Source organism: Ambystoma mexicanum, chromosome 13 (assembly GCF_040938575.1).
Source record: "Ambystoma mexicanum isolate Mex_15411 chromosome 13, UKY_AmexF1_1, whole genome shotgun sequence".
In the NCBI taxonomy this organism is placed as follows: domain Eukaryota; kingdom Metazoa; phylum Chordata; class Amphibia; order Caudata; family Ambystomatidae; genus Ambystoma; species Ambystoma mexicanum.
In genome coordinates this window covers 368,156,331-368,169,153 of record NC_090938.1, presented here as the reverse complement: position 1 = coordinate 368,169,153, position 12,823 = coordinate 368,156,331, and the positions used below count along the sequence as shown (strand labels likewise).

The following is a 12,823-nucleotide window of genomic DNA, read 5'->3' as shown; positions in this document are numbered from 1 at the left end:
ACACACACACTTTTTACACACATTCAAACCACTGTCTACCAACAAAAATTACCTCACCATGCACACTCTGTAATAAAATCTACTCCACACTCTTTTATTGGTCCTAGTGCTTCTCCCTTGCCCTCACCCGAACAACCAATACATTCCTGTCATCCATTTTATCCTCCATCTTCTTTTTCAAATGGCTCTCTGCCTCAGTCGATTCCCCTGGCTAACGGCTGCCTTTCATTTCCAGAGGAGAGGTTTTACAAGCATCAGAATATTCAAAAAGATTCTTAAACATTGCTGCTTTTTCAAATGCCAAACTGCCGGTCTCTGGCAATGGCGGCCCACAACAGTCAATGTCCGAGCTTGTGTTTGTTCTTTTCGGTGGGAGGACAATTATGGTTTGACGCAGGTGCTGCTCTGCTGTGCCTTTACAGTGTAAGAGGATTCAATTCAACACTACAGCTAAGTCAATGCCTAGTCTGGGATACTGAATGGAAACCCTTATTAATATATCTTTATGTCCAGTTCATGCGTTCTGGATGACTACCCCTATATAACACCCCTCTCTTGGAATCCCCCTGACCCCACTGAGCCAAGAAGTAGTTCTGTTTTGCAAGTTTAAGGGTTTATTTGATAATTTAAACAATATATATATATATCACGCTTTATAATAAATTAATAATTGAATATCACACTTAATCTGAGCAGTAATCAATAATGGATAGTCCGGCACTAGCACACTTCTTTATAATCAATGATGAGTGGTTATAGGATGGATAAAATAGCAACAATACTTTGATGGTTTCAAATGGATGCAATGTGGAATGAAATGCAGTACAGAAAATAACTTGATAGGATTTCAGCAAAAGACAATGTAATCACTTTCTTGGACAATTCACCCCCCCCCCTTTATGCAATGCAAGGAAATGGAAGGAAAGCACACAGTTCTCAGAAATGCAATCAAATGTAATTCAGTTCACCCCAGCAAGCTTAGACTACCGAAGTTTGAAACACAGGCCCAAAATGCTTTTATATGTGCTGGCAATGAAGTGAAAAATATGCTAAAATGCTTTTAATTCCCTTTAGAGGTTCAGGGTGAGTGGTATCAAGTTAATATTAGTCCAGGCTCACTCTAGCAATGATTCAGGGATGGTTCTTAAGAGGCAAACGAATTTTTAGCAAGGAAACTGCTGTTTTCACACGTGGAGAAATTTGCAAATCGCGGCAAAATTCGCGAGTGCGTTTTTCGTGATTGCGGTAAAAGTGTATGGAATAGGAATGCGGTTCTAGGTTCGTTGAAAAGCCAGGATTCCCAGCTTTCAGAGGAAAGTTACTGCGAGTCTCTAAGACAAACGGTCACGGAGATATGAGCGATATGGTAAAGGTCGTTTTTCAGATTTGAAATTTTAAAGTTCAAAGTGACAAGTGACAGCTAGCAACTAGAAATGACAGGTGACAGCTTTGCAAATGACAGGTGACAGTTAGGAGGCAGTTCTACTTAGATTAAAATAGCTTGGATTAGATTATTTTAACTAAGAGATTGGTTCTGCACAGTTCTGCTAGGTACTCACAATATATTTAGAAATAGAATGGGCCTCGCCACGGATCTGGTCAGGTTTTAGACTGGACTCTGGTCTGGTCTTGGCACTTCACAGTGATCTGGGTCAGCTCTCTTGTTCTGCTAACAGTGGTCTGGGTCAGCTCTGCTCTCTCTAGGTACAGCACTGCTTCTGGATCTTTCTGCACATTGATGGATTTGAAGTCTGGATCTCTGGATGTGGTATGGTCTGGCAGCATGCTCCGCAGCAAATGGAATTGAATGTCCCTATCTGTCCTGACTGTCTGCTTTTATGTGTTTTGAAAATGGGTGGAGAGGCTAGCTTCCTAGGCCCTACCCCTCTCCACTTGTCATTGGCCACTTCATTCTCTTCCCCTTGATTGGGGAATGAAATGAAGTGTCATCATGATGAGGTCTGTTTATGGTACAGAGAACCCACCCCTGTCAAATTACACACAATCTATATTTTGACCCAAAAGACATATTTGCACAGGTACACATTTGTTTAAAATTACATGCACCCATCACATATCACAGGAGGTATGCCCTGTTCAAATCTGCTCTTCCTGGGAGCTTGCATTCAGAAATGGCAACATATTTCACTTTTTGGTCAGGTTACCAATATCAGATTCTTACTCAAATTTACCCAAATGATGTGTGCAAGGCATGCAGGCATTAAATGATGAAGTATCAGACTTTTCACATGCAGACATTTTAAGTAATACCCTCTTAACTGCTAGTTTGCCCCCAGATCATGCCACCGGTTCTAAAAACCTCTTAAAATGTGGGCAGAAAAATCACAAGAATTATGGTATCATTTAAATAATTATGACAAGTCCGTACTATGAGTTATTCATCTTTTTCTAAAACCATATTCTGGCTACAGAGGGGTGTGGTTTCAGGTCACATGGTACAGAAACCAGTTTTTCCACTTTCTTCAAGCTCAGCCTCTGTCTCCAGTTTCTCCCCCTCCCAGTTTCTGCCAAGCCAGCTTGCTCTCACATGCAGTGCTCCTCCCCTTTCCTTCCAGGAGGAAACCACATTTACGACTCCCACCAATAAAACATTTGCCTGAGTCAGGACAGGGCTTTGTTCAATTTCCCGCAGAGCCCAGGTAATTCAATCAGAGAAGTGTCAGATCCCTTTTTGTGGGAACAGCAAAAGGCAGCTGGCCTGGGAACACAGCTGTAGTGCAAGCCTCATCTCCTGTCGGGGGTAGCTGGTGGGCAGAATTCAGTTCCTTAAGCCAGGCCCCAGCTAATGTCACTTTTAGTTACCCAGTTTTCTGCATTCAAATAAAACTAACCATTTTTACATATGCAGCTAGAATTCTGATTCTAACAATTGCAACCTATGTGACACTCAAAAGTAGGTCACTCATTTCTTTTAAACATTTAGGTTTTTAGTGTCTTTCAGTCCAAATTTACTTAAACTGCTGAAATCCACAGCTCAGCCAGTCTTGTATAAACCTTCAAGTCACTTCAGAATATAACTTTACATTGGATCCACCTCTCAGTAAGTCTTTCTTTGGCCTGCTTTGGGTTCATTTATTCAGTTTTACACGAAAAAGAAAAAAAGTCTGGTGCTGTTTTAAAACGCCGGCTTTCTGATAGTGGTGAGTACTGGTAATGCACCCATTTTTGGGATTTAAGAAAATGAATTCCCCACAATTCTAGGTTGCTTTTGGCAATCAGCATTGCCATTCCCAATGGTTTCAGGCTACTGTGTGGGTAGTCCAATGGTGGTTTTAGGCAGTGCCCTTCTGTGCCCATAACATCGGCAAAATGGGTGGCAGCCTATTCTTCATGCACTTCCCTGGGCATTTTCTGGAATCTCTGGCCATCATGATGTTTTCCATGTCAGTACTGCACAGTTTTGAGGTAGGGCTTGGATGCGTGGATAAAAACATCCCACAAGCCCCCCTCTTGCGATGGCCATTCTGTTTCACTGATGGGACTCGCAAGACCTGGGATGTTTCCTCATCTTCTTCCAATAGATGGCACAGTTCAGCATCTTTTCCTCCATCCGGTCGGATCGATCGGTTCTCCTCGCCGGTCCTGATGGGAGTATTGGGCGGTACACTGGGCCCCTTGCGTCTCTGCTCCCGGTCTCCGGATCGTCCTCCTTGGCCCGTCTCCAGGTTTTCTTTCTCCTAGGACGACAAAGGAAGAGCGGCAATACCTATTCATGGACATTTCTCCCCCACCATGGATATAGTGGGGTGGCATATAAATTTATAGTCAAAACATATGAACATGCACATTTCTTTTTGCATTCCAAAACGAAAACACCCACATTGAGAAACTCAGAATTTGATAGGCGATATGTAGGATCTTTTAAGTTAGAACTGAATTAATCTGAGACAGTACCCTCTAGGATTCCAGAGGATTCCTCCAGTTGCTGCAGAGTGTGCCTGGGATGGCAACACTTCAACTGGTTTATGTGGACCCACTTGTCTTCCCCCTCTGCCAAACCGCCTTTGGGGATGCGGATCTTGTAGGCCACAGGGGAGATTTTGTCTATAATCTCAAAGGGTCCCTTCCATGTAGGCAAAAATGTTGGCTGTTTGGCCTGGTTCCTTTGGAAATTGTATAGATAGACCCGGTCCCCCACCTGATATTCCTTCCTAGAAGTTTTCAGGTCATAGTGGGTCTTCATGCTATCAGCTGATCTTTCTAGATTCCGCTGAGCATAAGCAAAAGCATGTTGAAGGTGTTTCCTTAAATTCTCCACATACTCATGAGTTGTGGAGGCATTTATTAGTGTTTGCTCTTGGGTCCTGTAGAGCAAATGCTGAGGAAGCACCATCTTGCGCCCAGTCATCAACTCAAATGGTGACATTTTGGTTGCAGATGAAGGGGTAGATCTGATGGCCATTAGGACCAGAGGTAATCGGATATCCCAACTTGGCCCAGAATCTGCCACAAACTTCTTTAATATGCTCACAATGGTTCGGTTATATCTCTCTATTGCCCCAGAAGAAGCTGGCCGGTAAGCAATATGCAACTTCCTTTTGACCCCCAGTATCTCCCACATCTTTGTCATCACTTCACCGGTGAAGTGGCTACCTCTGTCTGACTCAATCCTTTGAGGTAGACCGAAACGGGAAAAGATGTGGTTAATCATCAGGGCAGCTGCAGTTTCTGCCTTGCAGTTTGGGGCTGGGAGACATTCCACCCACTTGGTAAACAAGCATGTCACAGTCAACATGTACTTATTCCCCCTAGCAGAGCGAATCACGGGGCCTACAAAGTCGATTTGTAAATCTGACCATGGCAGTGTCATCCCCCGCTTTTGGAGAGGCGCACGGTGCGTGAGGGATGATGGCTGAAATTGTGCACACACAAGACACCCCTTCAAGTATTGGTCAAGGTCCTGCCCCATGTGTGGCCAGTATGCAACCTCTCTTAAGATTTCCAATGTTGTGTGAAACCCCCTATGACCGGCGGTGGCCGCATCATGGGCGTGACTTAACATCAGGCTTCGGAATGAGGTAGGAACCACCCACTGATCGTGGCCAGCTTTGGAATTCCTTACCAACAAACCGTCTTGGATTCGGAACATTTTTGGACATTTCATCAACAATCTTAGGTCCTCTTTCCCAATATAATCGGTATCCGTCAGGGGAAAGTTCTCAGGGTCCTCAAGGTGTTGGTAAAACTTACCAATAATTGGATCCCCCTTCTGAGCGGTAACCAAATCAGCATCAGGGGTCTCCTTACTCCATTGTGCAATTGAAAGGTCGTTGTGAGCATTTGTCTGGGACCTAGTGATAGCAGTGACCTGGATTTCCCCCAACAGGGACTCAATCTCAATTAGATCCCCTTGGATGGCCCCGTTTTTGGCCAGCTGATCAGCTAAGTCATTTCCAGTTTTATCTGGTCCCTCTACTTTGGAAAGACCCTTGATCTTTTTCCAATAGATGGTCATCTCATTCGTGGTGACCAGATCATCAATGTTTTGGATCAACTTCCCATGTTTCAAGGGTTTGTTGTTAGCACATAACATGCCTCTGGTTTTCCAATTAACCAGGTGCTCCACGAACCCGTTCCGTACATATTCCGAATCTGTGATTATGACCAGTTCGTGGAGTTGATGCTGGACAGCAGTGAGGATGGCCTGATGCACAGCCATCAATTTTGCCACCTGACTACTTCGGGGACCAATTTTGTATCCAGCGGAGTGTTCTGGGGACTCATTCACCCATGCATTCCCTACGCCGGCCACCAGTTCTTTCTCCCCGTGGTTGTCAACATGGTACGAGCATCCATCCACATAGACAGTGGGCATTCCCTCACACTTGTCTTCTTCAAAGACTTTGTTTGGGGAATTAAGGTATGCCTCTGTGTTGTCCTTGATTTTTAGACTTTCATCCTCGAGACAGTTTTCTCTGGCACAATCATGCAAGTCACCCAGACCTTGCGCAAGGGGACTCTTCTTGTTTTGGCCATATCTGACCTCCACAGGAAAGCCTTGCATTGACAGAATCCAGGAAGTAATTCGAGAATTACTCACATTTCCAGCCCGGATTCAATCACTTTGGAGATATTGCAGAGGCTGGTGTGGAGTCTCCACTATGATGTGTTCCCCCTGGATAAACAGGCGGTAATTCTTCAATGCCCACACCGTTGCCAGGAGTGCCTTCTCACAATCGTTGAATTTTTCCTCCACAGAGGATAAAGTTTTGCTCGCATAGGAGATTACTTTATTGACCTTGTCATGCTTTTGGTATAATACTGCCGTCAAGCACGTATTAGAGAACCCCGTCTCCAGGAAGAACTCCTTGTTTCTGACAGGGTAAGCTAGGCAAGGCGCTTGTGAGAGGCTTCTTTTGAGTTGTTTTACCGCCTCGGCTTGTTCTGGACCCCATTCCCACTTGACCCCCCCCTTCAGGAGATGAATCAGGGGTCTGGTGATCTCTGCGTAGCCCTCAATGAACTTTCTGCTGTAATTAGTCAGTCCAAGGAGGCTCCTTAGTTCCCGCAGAGTTGTGGGGTCTTTCAGTTTCTGAAGTGCTTCCACTTTCTTTTCCTGGGGACAGAGACCCTGAGGAGTAATCTCATGCCCCAAGAAATTAACACGGGTTCTACACCACTGTGCTTTCTGAAAGGAAAGTTTTGCTCCGGCGGCCCTCAACTGCGTCAGAACATAACGGATCTCCGCTATGTGTTCCTCCACAGATGAACTTTTGATGAGGACATCATCTACATAAGCCAGGTTACCCCTCGCACCCAGGTCGGGCATGGCCTTATGTAGGAAAATGTTGAATTCATTGCCGGAGTTGAGGTATCCGAAGGGAGTCCGGGTCCATGTGTATTGCTGGCCCCCAAAGGTAAAAGCCAGCTTGTATTGGTCCTCCCAACTGACAGGCACAGTCCAGTATCCATTGGTCAGGTCTATTGCAGTGAATACCTGTGACCCCTGGATCTGGGCCAGCCCTTGGTCAATGTAGGGCAGAGGCCATCGGGAAGTATGGACCCGTTTGTTGAGCTCCCTGAGGTCGGCGCAGAGTCTCCACTGGCCGTTTGGCTTCAATATTCCCAGCACCGGATTATTGAAGGTGCTGTGGACTGGACGGATTATTCCCCGGGACTCAAGGTTCTTAATTATTTCAGTAAGGGACTCCATGGATGCGAGAGGCAAACAATATTGCTTCACAAACACTGGAGTCATGCCAGGGTCCGTGGGGATTGTTGTTGTGTGGATGTCGGTGCGGCCACAGTCATATGAGTCTACTGCAAAGAGATCTTGGAAATCCAAGAAAACTTGTTTCAACTTTTGCTTTTGTTCCAGAGTCACACAGGCATCAGCTAGGTTGACTCTCTCTTCCACCATCTGCCTGAAGCCTGGAAAGACTTCTGGTTTGGCTATCTCAGCGGCCTCCTCCAGCTGGGTGGAGAAGTCCCTGGTCAGAGTGCTGATTTGGACTGGAGGCTTCAGGTGGGAAAGGCAGCCCTCATGGACCTGGAAAATTACCTCATCCCTCCTGAAGTCACAAGTCACATCTTCCTTACCATAAGGGCAAGAAGTGTACACCAGGAAGTTCCCCCCATGCCGGGTAAAAATCCTGTCTGGTGTTGTATTGTCCTCACTGTCACTGTCAAAACAGTCCTTGGGGATTGGTCCTAACAGTTCATTACCTAAATCGATGGAAAAATGTCGGTCATCAACCGCCATTCCAATAATGGTGCCTGCGGCTAGAGTAATACTCTTTAAGTCGCTGTTATCCACCTCTATTAGAATGGTGTCATGTTCTATGTTGACTAATGTTGTTGGGTTTACCCCCAACCCTTGCTGTTGGAGAGAAGCGTTTAGATGTATGTAAGCATCAGGGTTTTGCAAATATCGTCCTCTTTTAACTTTCACTTCCAGGGAGAATTGTCGGGTCCTTTCTGGGATGGTGACTTCCTCTTTGTTCTGAATTTCAACTGCATAAGGTAGCAATTGAGCTGACCTAAATGCTTTTTCTGGATCATCAAAGCCCATGGGATTATCCGCTAATCGGGACCAAGCTTTGAAGTTTATTAGGTCCAAACTAATGGCAAAGCGATTGAGAATGTCACTTCCTAAGTAAAAGGCGGCAGGGACGTCTCGCACGACCCAACAATTGTGGACTATGCTCTTGTTGCCAATGGAGATTTTGAGCATACACCTGCTTGGCAGGAGATGTTTGGAATTAGGTGCTTCCAGGTCCATTTCCCATTTGTCTATCAGTTTGAATGTGGGAATGGCTGGATCTTTTGGGAGTTGGCGAAACATGGCTTCGCTGATGAAGCTCTTACTGTTGTTCACACACACTCGAGCGAGAACAGAGTCCTTCCCATCATTTAACTGAACAGGGATGAACAACTGCTCTCCAATTTGCTGAATATCAGCCAGGCTCTGAGCTGATTTCACATCTTTCTGGACTATAGGAGTGGGAGTTTCTGATTGTGGATTGGTAAAGAATTTCAGGGTGTTTCCTTCCAGTGTGGAATACCACCTTAAACTGGAAGGAAGGTTGATTTTCAGAAATAAGAGGACCCCCCATCACCAGTCTGTTGTCCTACTGCTATTACTGTCATGTCTGGAATTTGGCTATTCTGGAAGTGAAATTCTACTTGGTCAGATTTTTGTTCAACCATGTGGCAGGTGCCGTTTAAACTAACATGGTTGACACTCTGTTTTAATTTTATTGGTCGGCTAGTCTGGGTCCAGAGGACCTTGTTTACGCAATCTATTAAGGGTGACAACCTCCTCAGTAAACAAGGGGTGCCCTCTGGAGTCACAACTATGACCGGGTGTTTCAACTTGTGTCGCCCAATTTTAATGTCCAAATCTGCCGTCCCCTCGATGGGAATTTCCTTCCCGTCAAAGTTCTGGAGTTGTCCAGGAAGAGAGGTGAGAGGAATTTGGTAATTCTCTCCCCTTCCTGCATTCAGTTCATCAAAGGCCCTTCTGGACAGAAGGGTAGCTTGAGATCCCGTGTCCACCCGCGCTAAAATTGTACCCTGCCCCTGTACTTGTACCGGGGCATAATATCTTCCCTCCTTCTCCTCAAGGGGGCACAGATAATGCACATTTTTGGACAACTGGTGGGCTAACTTTCTGGTTTTGGACATTGCTAGCGAAGAGATTTGGGCAGAATTCTGTGGAGAGCCTTGTGAATCTGAAAGAAAAAGTTGGCAACTGGAGATCAGAGCCATTGTGGGTTCCCCTGGCTCCGGCTCTGGGCCGCCCCCCCCTTTTTGGAGGCAGTCACCAGGATGGGTTTGAACCAGGGGATTTTATTGCTGTTGGTTCTGGGATGAGATGGTGGGCGGCGGTAGCTCAGTCTCCACATCTCCGCAGTCTGGATTTGCATCCCTAGGGACCCATTTTTCTTTGGGAGGAGTTCCCCCCTCTCTGAAGGAGAAGACCCTTTTCCCAGGATCTTCTGAGGATCCCTCTCCCTCAAATTGGAAGATCTGTACCTCCTCCTCAAACTGAGTCTGTTTGGGTCTTTTGTTTCTCCTACCCCCCCTCTGCTCCTTTGGAGGCAGACTTTCAGGGGCAGGATATTTTGTTTCCGGTTCCTGGTTTTCCAGGGGCTGTTTACAAGTTGGGAAGGAAGCTTCCTCCAAGGCTTTACACCCCCCTTCCCCTTGTGCCTCCTCCCTGGGAACCGGTGAGTTATCGGGGTCAGCTGGCACACTGTATTAATCTGCACAAGTGATAGATCTAACCCAAACGTCCCGGACGAGCCCCCATGTTGTAAGAGGATTCAATTCAACACTACAGCTAAGTCAATGCCTAGTCTGGGATACTGAATGGAAACCCTTATTAATATATCTTTATGTCCAGTTCATGCGTTCTGGATGACTACCCCTATATAACACCCCTCTCTTGGAATCCCCCGGACCCCACTGAGCCAAGAAGTAGTTCTGTTTTGCAAGTTTAAGGGTTTATTTGATAATTTAAACAATATATATATATATATATCACGCTTTATAATAAATTAATAATTGAATATCACACTTAATCTGAGCAGTAATCAATAATGGATAGTCCGGCACTAGCACACTTCTTTATAATCAATGATGAGTGGTTATAGGATGGATAAGATAGCAACAATACTTTGATGGTTTCAAATGGATGCAATGTGGAATGAAATGCAGTACAGAAAATAACTTGATAGGATTTCAGCAAAAGACAATGTAATCACTTTCTTGGACAATTCACCCCCCCTTCATGCAATGCAAGGAAATGGAAGGAAAGCACACAGTTCTCAGAAATGCAATCAAATGTAATTCAGTTCACCCCAGCAAGCTTAGACTACCGAAGTTTGAAACACAGGCCCAAAATGCTTTTATATGTGCTGGCAATGAAGTGAAAAATATGCTAAAATGCTTTTAATTCCCTCTAGAGGTTCAGGGTGAGTGGTATCAAGTTAATATTAGTCCAGGCTCACTCTAGCAATGATTCAGGGATGGTTCTTAAGAGGCAAACGAATTTTTAGCAAGGAAACTGCTGTTTTCACACGTGGAGAAATTTGCAAATCGCGGCAAAATTCGCGAGTGCGTTTTTCGCGATTGCGGCAAAAGCGTATGGAATAGGAATGCGGTCTAGGTTCGTTGAAAAGCCAAGATTCCCAGCTTCCAGAGGAAAGTTACTGCAAGTCTCTAAGACAAACGGTCACGGAGGTATGAGCGATATGGTAAAGGTCGTTTTTCAGATTTGAAATTTTAAAGTTCAAAGTGACAAGTGACAGCTAGCAACTAGAAATGACAGGTGACAGCTTTGCAAATGACAGGTGACAGTTAGGAGGCAGTTCTACTTAGATTGATTAAAATAGCTTGGATTAGATTATTTTAACTAAGAGATTGGTTCTGCACAGTTCTGCTAGGTACTCACAATATATTTAGAAATAGAATGGGCCTCGCCACGGATCTGGTCAGGTTTTAGACTGGGCTCTGGTCTGGTCTTGGCACTTCACAGTGATCTGGGTCAGCTCTCTGGTTCTGCTAACAGTGGTCTGGGTCAGCTCTGCTCTCTCTGGGTACAGCACTGCTTCTGGATCTTTCTGCACATTGATGGATTTGAAGTCTGGATCTCTGGATGTGGTATGGTCCGGCAGCATGCTCCGCAGCAAATGGAATTGAATGTCCCTATCTGTCCTGACTGTCTGCTTTTATGTGTTTTGAAAATGGGTGGAGAGGCTAGCTTCCTAGGCCCTACCCCTCTCCACTTGTCATTGGCCACTTCATTCTCTTCCCCTTGATTGGGGAATGAAATGAAGTGTCATCATGATAAGGTCTGTTTATGGTACAGAGAACCCACCCCTGTCAAATGACACACAATCTATATTTTGACCCAAAAGACATATTTGCACAGGTACACATTTGTTTAAAATTACATGCACCCATCACATATCACAGGAGATATACCCTGTTCAAATCTGCTCTTCCTGGGAGCTTGCATTCAGAAATGGCAACATATTTCACTTTTTGGTCAGGTTACCAATATCAGATTCTTACTCAAATTTACCCAAATGTGTGCAAGGCATGCAGGCATTAATTGATGAAGTATCAGACTTTTCACATGCAGACATTTTAAGTAATACCCTCTTAACAGCTAGTTTTCCCCCAGATCATGCCACCGGTTCTAAAAACCTCTTAAAATGTGGGCAGAAAAATCACAAGAATTATGGTATCATTTAAATAATTATGACAAGTCCGTACTATGAGTTATTCATCTTTTTCTAAAACCATATTCTGGCTACAGAGGGGTGTGGTTTCAGGTCACATGGTACAGAAACCAGTTTTTCCACTTTCTTCAAGCTCAGCCTCTGTCTCCAGTTTCTCCCCCTCCCAGTTTCTGCCAAGCCAGCTTGCTCTCACATGCAGTGCTCCTCCCCTTTCCTTCCAGGAGGAAACCACATTTACGACTCCCACCAATAAAACATTTGCCTGAGTCAGGACAGGGCTTTGTTCAATTTCCTGCAGAGCCCAGGTAATTCAATCAGAGAAGTGTCAGATCCCTTTTGGTGGGAACAGCAAAAGGCAGCTGGCCTGGGAACACAGCTGTAGTGCAAGCCTCATCTCCTGTCGGGGGTAGCTGGTGGGCAGAATTCAGTTCCTTAAGCCAGGCCCCAGCTAATGTCACTTTTATTTACCCAGTTTTCTGCATTCAAATAAAACTAACCATTTTTACATATGCAGCTAGAATTCTGATTCTAACAATTGCAACCTATGTGACACTCAAAAGTAGGTCACTCATTTCTTTTAAACATTTAGGTTTTTAGTGTCTTTCAGTCCAAATTTACTTAAACTGCTGAAATCCACAGCTCAGCCAGTCTTGTATAAACCTTCAAGTCACTTCAGAATATAACTTTACATTGGATCCACCTCTCAGTAAGTCTTTCTTTGGCCTGCTTTGGGTTCATTTATTCAGTTTTACACGAAAAAGAAAAAAAGTCTGGTGCTGTTTTAAAACGCCGGCTTTCTGATAGTGGTGAGTACTGGTAATGCACCCATTTTTGGGATTTAAGAAAATGAATTCCCCACAATTCTAGGTTGCTTTTGGCAATCAGCATTGCCATTCCCAATGGTTTCAGGCTACTGTGTGGGTAGTCCAATGGTGGTTTTAGGCAGTGCCCTTCTGTGCCCATAACATCGGCAAAATGGGTGGCAGCCTATTCTTCATGCACTTCCCTGGGCATTTTCTGGAATCTCTGGCCATCATGATGTTTTCCATGTCAGTACTGCACAGTTTTGAGGTAGGGCTTGGATGCGTGGATAAAAACATCCCACAACAGGT

General features: G+C 44.9%; 1 protein-coding gene across 2 annotated transcripts in view; it reads left to right on the top strand.

The window, feature by feature from the left end:
- Positions 1-12,823, top strand: part of LOC138521220 (Fc receptor-like protein 5) — a 317,958-nt gene that overhangs the window by 136,773 nt on the left and 168,362 nt on the right. The window lies entirely within an intron of this gene.